Here is an 11,163-nt window from a genome sequence, read left to right on the forward strand (position 1 = left end):
AGAGAGGCACACAAGACTCTTTCTATTCAATAGAAACAATAATACAACCAACCTTACAAAAAGGTTACAAGGTCACTATATATAGTGACCGACTTAGGGCAACTACCATTTATGCTAATTACACAAATGGCCCAAACTTGATCTATACAAAGGGATAGTGTGAATACGTCCATTATACACTTGTATTCGACATGCCCCCCCCTTGAGATGGAGGGGGAGAATTGTTGGGGCTTGTCCACTCAAGTGGAGTCCACAAAATTGAGTCGGTTGAACGCCGAATAGGCTTAAGGCAAATTATAAGAAAAGTTATAATTAGTTGTATTTATATTTATATATGTGTATGTCTTTTTCTTTTTGTATGTTTTTTTTGGGTGTGTGTCTTTTGTGTGTGTGTGTGTGTGTGTGTGAACACAAGTATAGACGTTGGACTACATGAAGACAAAAAGAGAAAAACAGAGAAAAGAAGAAAAAGGGAGAGAGTGTGACCTGTTTTTCACATAGAAAAACAGAGAACGAAAGAGTGAGAGCAAGAGGAAGAGTGAGTGTTCTACCAAAGTGCAAAAGTGGAGACAGAGACCTACTAGGGCTATTCGTGCTATCAGAGAACCACGATTGAACAACAACTATCCTATCTACTTTACATCAGGTTTCTTCATTTCATGTTTTTCTTGTTTCCATTTTTGTTAGTTTTTCTATCCACCCAGTTGGGTGAGGAATTGTAATCAAGGCTACTACCTTAGCATATACATCCCTCTAGTCAAAGCTAGAGAGGTTGTATTCGTTTGTACTAAGAAAAATAGTGAACTTGTTTTGAACCTGAAGGGGTTCCGTGGTTTTTCCCTATTTTGGGTTTTCCACGTTAAAATTGTTGGTGTACTCTAATTTTCTGTCTTGTGGTTTCATCTATTGTTTAATTTTTCTTTGATTGAGTTGGTAGTCCAAATCATCTCGATTCGGATCCATATTCTTAACATGAACTGCTTTAGGTTTCTTTTCATCGTTACCATTAACCATTGCATTGTCTAGCATAACTAGTTGACTAGTAGCAGCAGTATGTTGCTCTTTCATTTGTTGTTCAGAAGGAGAGCCATTGAACATCATCTTCACCGGCTTCATCTTCTTCGTCACTATCATCCATTTGGTTATAGGCAGGTGAATTCTCTTCGACATCATGATCAAAAAATTTCTTAGATACATGACAACTATTCCCATCATAATTCTTTTTGGGTTTTGCCTCTTTCTTTCTCGTTCTTTTAATCACTCCTTTTCAACTCTCATCATACATTTTTTATCTCTCATGTCAACATGGGATACAACTCCACATGTAGCACACTTGAGAGATATCATCTGGCTTTTCGAGATCAATATCTCCCTCTCCGGATTATTACATCCATAACATTGCACATTCTTTGTGATAAATATTTCCACATCCATTAACGATAACAGTGCCAGTTTTCTCATCAAATCTGGATTGTCCACCAGCCATCTCGACGCACACGATTCACAAATAGGAAGCGAGAGAGACACTCATGTTGGATTGTGAATGTTAGCACTCTGAAGCACTGGTATTGTTCTGGTATCATCAAGTAAGAAAGATGGCAAAGCACCCCTCTAGCAAGGTCGGGAAGGAAGGTTTGGTCCAAAGCAAGGATTAGGGTTTGTGTAACACTCCCTTAGTGTCAAAGAGCCAGATTGAGAGAGCTGAGATCTCTCATATTGGCCCCTCTTAGGAGGATGAGACCGACAAAACTGTGACTTGTCATTAGGATCCCTCTCAAAGTGGGATGGGGAGAATTGAGACCTCTTAAAATGATCTCTCTCAGGAGACTTCTTAAAGCTAAGACTTCTCAAAATGATTTCTCCCAGAAGATCGAGACTGGTGCAATTGAGAACTCTCACAAGGTTCTCTCTTGCAAGAGAGTGAATGGTAGAGATGAAATCTCATATTATCTCCCGAAGTGGACAGAGACCGACATAGCTGAGATCTCAATGATGAACTCTATGGGGATCTTGTGATCTCATTTGATCACTAACTTTCATGTTAAGCTTATCTTTGTTCCCCTTAAAGAAGTGAGACACAGGCATTTGTGTTCTTTCAGGACGTCTAGATTCCATTTTCAAGTTCTTTTGTGAAAAGCTTGTCTGTGAGTTTAAGTACTTTCCTTGAGCCTGCTTGCCTAAACCTCTAATAAGAAATGGATCACCATATAGAGATTCTACGCATAAAGCCACACTTTGTAACACAAAGAGAAACACACATGCAGCGAGGGAGAGAGAGAGAGATTAGTGATGGAGAGGGAGAGGGAGGGAGAGCGAATGGGACTTCTTCTTAAGGGAGGTCGGCCGTTTAGGCGTGCCAAAAGTGTTGATAGGTGGGGGATGAAGCCTAGAATGGCTTTACCCTCCTCCCGAGGCGGTTATGATAAAGAGAGAGAAGGAGAGAGTGAAAATAAGAACGACACCAAAATGAGAGGGGAAATGACACAAATGTGAGGGGGAAAAAGTTATGTTCATTACATGACCATAAGGGGTTTATATAATACATCCAATGTAACGATTACATGACCATTATAAATAAGACCGTTACGCATTATTGTACACATGCACATAACTGTGCATGTATCCATACACATAGTCATCCTCACACACTCATTCATATTACACATTACACACCTTAGACTTTACACACCATACACATTACACCTTAGCCCTCCCATACACCTATACGGGTAACACCGGATCGGGAGGCCATCTGGGAACTGCGACAGGCACAGGAATCACTAGGACGGGAAATGGCGGTATCTCAACGAGTGAAGGCATCTCAGTTAGAAGAGGTGAACCTCAGTACCGATGGAGTGCCTAAACTGCTGAATGTGACAAAAGAATTGCCACGGGAAGAGAAAAGGGCAATGATTGAACTGCTCAAAGAATTCCAAGATGTGTTTGCCTCGTCATACGAGGATATGTGAGGATTGGATCCCCAATTGTACCAACACCAGATCAACCTCAACAAGGATGCGACGCCGGTGGCGTAGGGACGTTACCGGATGAACCCAAACTATGCAGCAAGAGTTAAAGATGAAATCAATAAGCTACTGAGACTCGGTTTCATCAAACCTGTAAAACAAGTAACCTAGCTAAGTCGGATAGTTGTTGTGCCGAAGACTACCGAAAGCTAAATGTCGCGACTATGATGGACACGTTTCCGTTGCCATTCACGGACGAGGTGTTGGATGTAGTAGCTGGTCATGAGGTTTATAGTTTGTTGGATGGATTTAGTTGCTATAATCAAAGTCGGATGCACCCGACCAATAAGGAGAAAACAATGTTCGGTACGGAATGGGGAGTGTCCGTCGCAGTGGTAATGATGTTCGGACTAAAGACAACACTAACGACATTCCAGAGGATTATCATGGAAATATTTGGGGAATATATTCCTGCGTTCATGCAGGTCTTTTTAGATGATTTTGTAGTTTATAGCTAGAAGGGAGAACATTTGGACCATCTCTAGATGTGTCTGGAGAAGTGTCGAGGATCCCGACTAAGCTTGAATCCGGAGAAATGTGTTTTCGGAGTAACCAGTGGAGTACTTCTCGGACACATCGTGAGTAGGGATGGAATCGATGTTGACCCGGACAAGGCACCGACTAATGCCAAGGCATTGAGCTAGTTTTTAGGACAGATCCGGTGGCACAACCGGATACTTGTCGGACTTCGCCACTGCATTACATGCAGTTGTGCATCGAGCACCCTCCCAATGGACGGAGCAAGAAGATAAGGCATACCAAGCGTTGAAGGTGATGTTGTCAAAGGCCCCGGTAGTACGACCTCCAGACTGGATGAAAGATTTTCATGTGTTCGTGGACGCGTCCAACATAGCAATAGGAAGTGTTCTCATGCAACTGACCAAACCTAAGTGGTACCGTCTAGTGTATTATGAGCCGGAAACTCTTGAAGGAGGAACGGAATTATTCGACAATGGAGAGAGAAGCCCTCAAAATGATATATAGCATCACAAAGTACCGACACTATCTGTTAGGACGCAAGTTCTCTTTCCATGTGGATCATTTGGTGCTAGTATATTTGGTATCCAAGGGTCACTAATTGGTAAATTGGCAGGTGGACATTACTGTTGCAATAATTCGTATTCCAAATATACCACCGACCGGGAGTACAACATGCGGTGGCGGACTACTTGAGCCGGCTGGAATCCGGAGAGGCAAGTGACAAAGTCCAGAATGAGTTCCCAGATGTTGAGCTATTCAAAGTCACCACAGAAAAGGTAGTGGATGAGACAGTGGCAGGCGAGGATAAATGGCTCACCGACATGCATCAGTTCCTAAGTATAGAAATGCCTCCGAAAGAGCTAAGCCGGGAGAACAGAAACGGTTGGCAGTCCAAAGTTGCCATTTTTGCTTAATACAGGATACATTGTACCATAAAGGAGCAAATGGAATTTGGTGGCGTGCGGTAAGGCGTGAAAAAAAGGAAGAGATTTTACGAGAGGCCCATTCCGGCGTTGCCGGAGGTCACTATGTTGGAGACACCACTGCTTGGAAGATTTGGAGTGGGCTATGGTGGCCGACAACCTTGAAAGAATCGATCCGGTATTGCCAAAGGATGGGTCAACCGATCAACCCGTATTATCACTAGAACCTTTTAAAAAATGGGGATTAGACTTTGCCAGACCATTTAAGCCACTACCAATGCGAACAGGAAACTGGTACATCATCGTCGTGACTAACTATTGCACAAAATGGGTAGAAACGAAAGTGCTTAGGGATAACACCGCGGCATCAACAACGAAAGTTTTATATGAATACATATGGTGTTGGTACGGATGTCCGATTGAGCCCATCAACGATCAAGGTGATCATTTTCTAGGGCAAGTAGTGGAAAGCCTGACAACGTTCTACGTGGTAGTACATAAACGCAGCACGCCTTATATCCATAGGCGAATAGACTGGCGGAGTCCACAAATAAAACACTCCAAAATATTCTCCGGAAGATCGTCAATGAGAATCGGACAGGATGGGACGCAAAACTACACAACGGATTATGGGCATACCGGATGGCTTACAAAACAAGTATCTGAACAATATCGTTCCGGTTACTTAGCTAAGCTTGATGATAGGGTTTGGAGGTTTTGTAATGGTTCTAGAACTATTTGACGTAAAGCTAACTATCATGGATGTTAGGAAAGAGGATTATTTAGCACGCTTAATCAAGATTGACTAAAGGTTTTGTTAGGAATATGTCCCTCAAGTGTGAGGAGTCGATTGCTTGGAGAGAGCCGACAATCGAAGACAAGGTGCAGCCGACTAATTGGATGAGAGCCGACGGTTGAGGAGTTGACTCAGAGAGAGTTGATCGAGGTCGAAGATACGACTGGCTAGTGGGGCCGACCGGATGGTCGATGACTAGGCTGACTAATCGAACCGACCCGACAGTCAATGAATGAGTTGGCTGATTGGTAAGACTATTATTATTATTATTGGGTAATAATAATGGCCATGATTATAAATATCCCAGTCTATGTATTAGTATAAATACACCTACGGCAAACAGAACACGTAGATATATATATGGATGAGCCTCTGTAGTGTAGTGCGACAGAGAAGAGTGTGTGTGGCAGCATGAGTGAGTGAGTGAGCGGCGCCATAGCACCGATGTAAGTGTCCACCAACATGTGGTGAATGACGCAAATGCCCATGAGATGTGGCAGAAGCACGCCCTCAATAAAACCTCATTGATGAGAAAGATCGTACGGCTGAAATATAGAGACGGTGAGAACATCAGCACATTCATGGGGTATGTAAATCAACTTGTTGCAACCAAGTTTCCCCTTGATGATGCTATGTAGGACATCCTACTTATATGCACACTACTAGATAGTTGGGAGAACCTGGTGGCTACTCTCAACACCTCTTGTCAAGAACAGAACTTGTCTTTACAAGTAGTGAAGACAAGCATCCTGAATCAGGAAGCGAGAAGGAAGGATAAGGGTGTCCTAGTCTAGTCGGAGTCAAATTTGACTGAACACATCGGCAGAGGAAGGAACCGGCAAAGGAGTATGCCAAGGAGAGAAAAGTCTCAAGCCAGGTCGAAGTCCAGAGGAAAGCTCGTGTGCTTTTATTGTGGAAAGCCTAGATATTTCTAGAAAGAATGCGAACACCTTAAAAAGGAAAAGAGTGTCAGTAATAATGTCGAACCCAGGAAGATTCTTGAAGAAAAGTACACTTCATCCATTGCTACGAGGAATGAAGAACTTTTGTTCATTTGTGAACAGACAATTGCAAATCTTGCTAGCGAAGAATGCACTTGGGTGATCGACTCCGATGCATCCTTCCACATAACTCCGTCGAGAGAGTATTTCTCGACTTACATAGCCGGTGATCATGGTTACGTAAAGATGGGTGACAATGAGTAGTGCAAGATAGTCGGAATCGGAAGTGTCTGCCTGACGACGTCGCCAGAATCTGAAGGATGTTTGACACGTCCCCCGATAGCAGATTGAATCTAATATCGCCTAGAAGACTAGACGACGAAGGCTACAATAGTAGTTTTCGGAATGGTAAGTGGAAGTTCTTGTGGTAAGTCGGTCCCTCCGGATGGGATCTGGTTATGAATGAAGAGGACCCGGTGAGAACCGGAAAAGAAGACATATTTGTAAATATGTTTTGAGTAAGCCTATTGAGGCTATATTTGTAAATAGCCCTAAGTTTATATGAGTAAAAATATGACCTAGGGCAATCACAAAAGGGAGTTGTTATCATATTGTTGTATGTGCATAATTGTTGTATAGAGAGAGAGAGAGACAGAGAGACAGAGTGATACTCTATTGTAACCACCGCTTGGCGAAGATATAGAGCTCGAGGTCATTGCCTTCGAGTCTCTGATTGTACCTTTCCTTCATAGTGATAGTTGGAGTCTGTAGGCTCCCGTGGCTTTTCCCATTCAAGGTTTTCCACATAAACATCATGTGTACTCTCTATTGTTCATGTGTGTACATGTACTAATCTCCAACCTCATTTCTGTGTTTGATTCTCAAGGAAGTGATCTAAGACTCGGTTGTGGCTGAGTAATATTACGGGTGGTATTCTCTTCAATGTAGTATCAGAGCTAACAACACAGGAAATGGAAGAATCGTTCGGTGGCATGTTCAAGCTCACCGGCTCCAACTACTCAGTGTGGAAGTCGAAGAGACCGGATAAGATAGACACCACAGTGTGGGAGGTGATGCACATGAAGACGACGGCATACATCCAATGCTTCATCGACATAAGCTTGTACAACAATTTCAATGAAGAAAGTAAGGCTCATGAACTCTGGGAGAAGATCGGCGTCATGTTCGAGAACAAGAATGTTGTTAATCGGGTTTTGGTATTCCGAAAGCTAGTGAGGCTCTGGTACTAGGATGGCTCCAGTATGGCGGAGCACATGAATGGCTTCGAGGGACTGATAAACCATGCAACCTCAATGGAAGTACCTCTCGCTGATGAGGTACTCACATTACTCCAACTCGGTTCCCTCCGGGATAGTTGGGAGACACCAGTTGTCACGTTGGGCAACGCTGGGCCGGAAGGAAAACAGTTGTCCCTAGCAAGACTCAAGTCAAGCTTGCTAGATGAAGGGTCGCGTCGAAAAGACAAAGAAGTGATCTCCGACCCTAAAGCCCTCCTTACCGAATCGGAAGCACAGAGAGGAAGATAACAGAACCGGAGTCCCCATAACCGGGAAAAGTCGGGGACATGGTGAAAGTCAAGGGGGAGGCCTACTTGCTTTTATTGTGGAAAGCCTAGGCACTTCCAGAAAAACTGTCGGTACTTCCGGAAAGAGAAAGGAACCAACAATGCCGATTAGAAGAATGGTTCAAACCGGAAAGGGTCAGATCGGAAGGGAACGTCGGCAATCGCGACAAGTGAAGAAGAGTTGATGCTCATTACCGAGGAGAATGAGTTAAACCTTGTTGGCGATGAGACAATGTGGGTTGTTGATTCCGGAGCATCGTTCCATCTTACACCAGACCGGAGATGCTTCTCATCCTACACATCCAGATATCATGGTTGTGTCCAGATGGGGAATGAAGGTACATGCCGAATTGTTGGCATAGGAGATGTGTTGTTGACGACATCAACCGAATACAAGTTGTTGTTGAAGTATGTCAGACACGTTCCAGAGGTTCGACTGATCTTGATATCAACCGGTGGGCTAGATGATGAAAGTTACATGGGTAGCATCCGGAATGGATTCATGAAATTCAGCAACGGAGGCTTGATTGTGGCTCGATCACGGAAGATCAACACGTTGTATCTGATGCATGCCCGGATATGCCGAGAAGAAGTGAACATAGCATCTGACACTGCCGATGAGCCCTGGCACAAGAGACTGTGTCATATGAGCCAGAAGGGGATGAGAAGACTTGCCGAAGACAACCTCATTCCAGAGGTGAAAGACGTGCATCTTGAGAAGTGCACCGATTGCTTAGCCGGCAAGCAAAACCAAACCTCCTTCTGGTCAAGACCACCGATGAGACAGAATGCACCATTTGAGCTGGTACATACCGATGTGTGTCAAGTGGACACGAAGTCACACGTCTGATCGCAGTACTTCATGATGTTCATAAATGACAACATCCGGAAGCTGTGGGTCTCACCACTGAAGACGAAGGATCAAGTGTTATCCGTCTTCAAGGAGCTCCACGTGAGAGTGGAAAGAGAAATCAGCTGGAAGGTGAAGGCGGTTTGAGCGGACAACGGAGGAGAATATCGGGGGCAGTTCGAGGAGTACTGCTGGTCGAAGGGAATCTGGCTCGAATTTACTGTGTTGAAGATGCCGAAACTAAATAGGTTGGCCGAAAGGATGAACCAGAGCATAATGGAGAGAGTCCGGAGCATGCTTGCACATGCTAAGTTACACAAGACGTTTTGGGCTAAGGCGTTGATGACGGCGACTTACGTGGTAAACAGATCACCCTTAGTAACCTTGGATGGAGACACACCACAAAGAGTATGGACCTATAAGGACATGTCTTGCCGGCATCTGAAGGTGTTCGGGTGTCTTGCATATGTGCATGTCGCAAAGGACAAGAGAGCAAAGCTGGATCCGAAGTCTAGACCATGCATATTCCTTTGATACGACGATGATGAGTTCGGTTACCGGGTGTGGGATCTTGTCGACAAGAAGGTGTTCCGGAGTTGGGAAATAGTCCTCATGGAAGACAGGGCCATTGCTGACTAGGATTCGGAGAAGAAGATTATGAACTCTAGATCATCCAATGAAAACCGGTTTGAGGACACAAGGACCTACCCGGTTGAAAACCATATGTCAGCCGGCAACCGGATGACACTCGACGAACCGGCCAGATACGGACAAGAAACCGAATTGACTGAAGAACAAGAACAAGAACAAGAACAAGAAGACACTGGAACTGGACAAGATCCCGAATCGGACTCAGATGAGGAACAAACCGAGGAACCAGTAGTCAGAAACCAAGGACGGAGATATCCTCTTTGAGAGAGAAGAGCCCCCCGGATATTTCCGGATGCAGAGCACGTATTGCTGACCGATGAGGGGAGCCAGAAAGCTTCGAAGAAGCAAAGAAAGATACCCACAGCCACAAGGGGTTGAGTGCCATAGAAGGATTTGTGAAGAAAGGGGAGCATTTGGTGTGCCAGTTGAAGAAGAGCTTATACGGACTGAAGCAAGCTCCCCGGCAATGGTACCGGAAGTTGGACTCCTTCATGACCAACCAAGGGTACCACGAAACGCAGGTCGATCACTGCGTGTTTGTGAAGAAATTTGACGAAGGAGATTTCCTGATACTCCTCTTATATGTGGATGATATGTTGATCGTTGGACGAGACCAAGGCAAGATTTGGATGTTGAAGAAAGTTCTAAACCGAACCTTCTCAATGAAAGACTTGGGTTCAGCAAATAGATATTGGGAATGCACATCATCTAGGACTAGTCGAAGAAGTTGTTGTGGTTGTCACAGGAGAAGTACATGACAAAGGTGCTTCAATGGTTCAACATGTCGGAGGCGAAACCGGTCAGATTGACACTTCCGGCAAACTGTAAGCTATCCGGGAAACAAAGCCCGAGGACAAAGGCAGAGCGGATGGATATGATCAAGATACCATATGCCTTTGCCTTCAGAAGATTGATGTACGCAACCGGATATCGGATATGCAGTTGGAGTGTTGAGCCGGTTCATGAGCAATCCCGGAAGAGAGCACTGGAACGCGATAAAGTGGGTGGTACTTTAGTATTTGAAAGGCACCTCAAGTATGTGCCTCTGATTTGGCTCCGGTAAACCCCTCTTAGAAGGCTTCATTGATTCGGATATGTCGGCTGATGCGGATACCAGCCGGTCTACATACGGATATGTCATAACTTATGCAAGGGGAGTTGTTTCGTGGCAGTCAAGGCTGTAGCAAACGGTTGCATTCTCAACCACGATGGCGGAGTACATGGCAGTTGTGGAAGCCAGCAAGGAGATAATCTGGATGAAGGACTTCACCGAAGAGCTAGAATTCCAACAAGAGGAATACCGTCTCTACTATGACAATCAAAGTGTCATCCACCTTGCGAGGAATGCGGCCTACAATTCCCGGGCAAAACATATCCAGCGGAGGTACCACTGGATCCGGGAGAGAGTAGAAGATCAAGAGTTCGTGTTGACGAAGATCCACATGGAGGAGAACGGGTCAGAAATGTTGACCAAGGTGTTGACAACGGACAAGCTGGACGTGTGCCGAAAGCGGATCGGATTGATGAGACATCCCATGCCGGAGTGAAGGGGGAGATTGTTGGGAAGTCGGTCCCTCCCCCTTCACTCTGACATCCGGTTATGAATAAAGAGGAACCAGTGTGAACCGGAAGAGAAGACATATTTGTAAATATGTTTTGAGTAAGCCTATTGAGGCTATATTTGTAAATAGCCCTAAGTTCATATGAGTATAAATATGACCTAGGGCAATCACAGAAGGGAGTTGTTGTCATATTGTTGTATGTGCGTAATTGTTGTATATATAGAGAGAGAGATATAGAGCGATACTCTGTTGTAACCGTTGCTTGGCGAAGATACAGAGCTCGAGGTCATTGCCTCCGAGTCTCTGATTGTACCTTTCCTTCATAGTGATAGTTGGAGTCTGTGGGCTC

Source organism: Azolla caroliniana, unplaced genomic scaffold (assembly GCF_043228905.1).
Source record: "Azolla caroliniana isolate FFs.n. ecotype wild unplaced genomic scaffold, voAzoCaro1.0.p SCAF_14, whole genome shotgun sequence".
Lineage (NCBI taxonomy): Eukaryota > Viridiplantae > Streptophyta > Polypodiopsida > Salviniales > Salviniaceae > Azolla > Azolla caroliniana.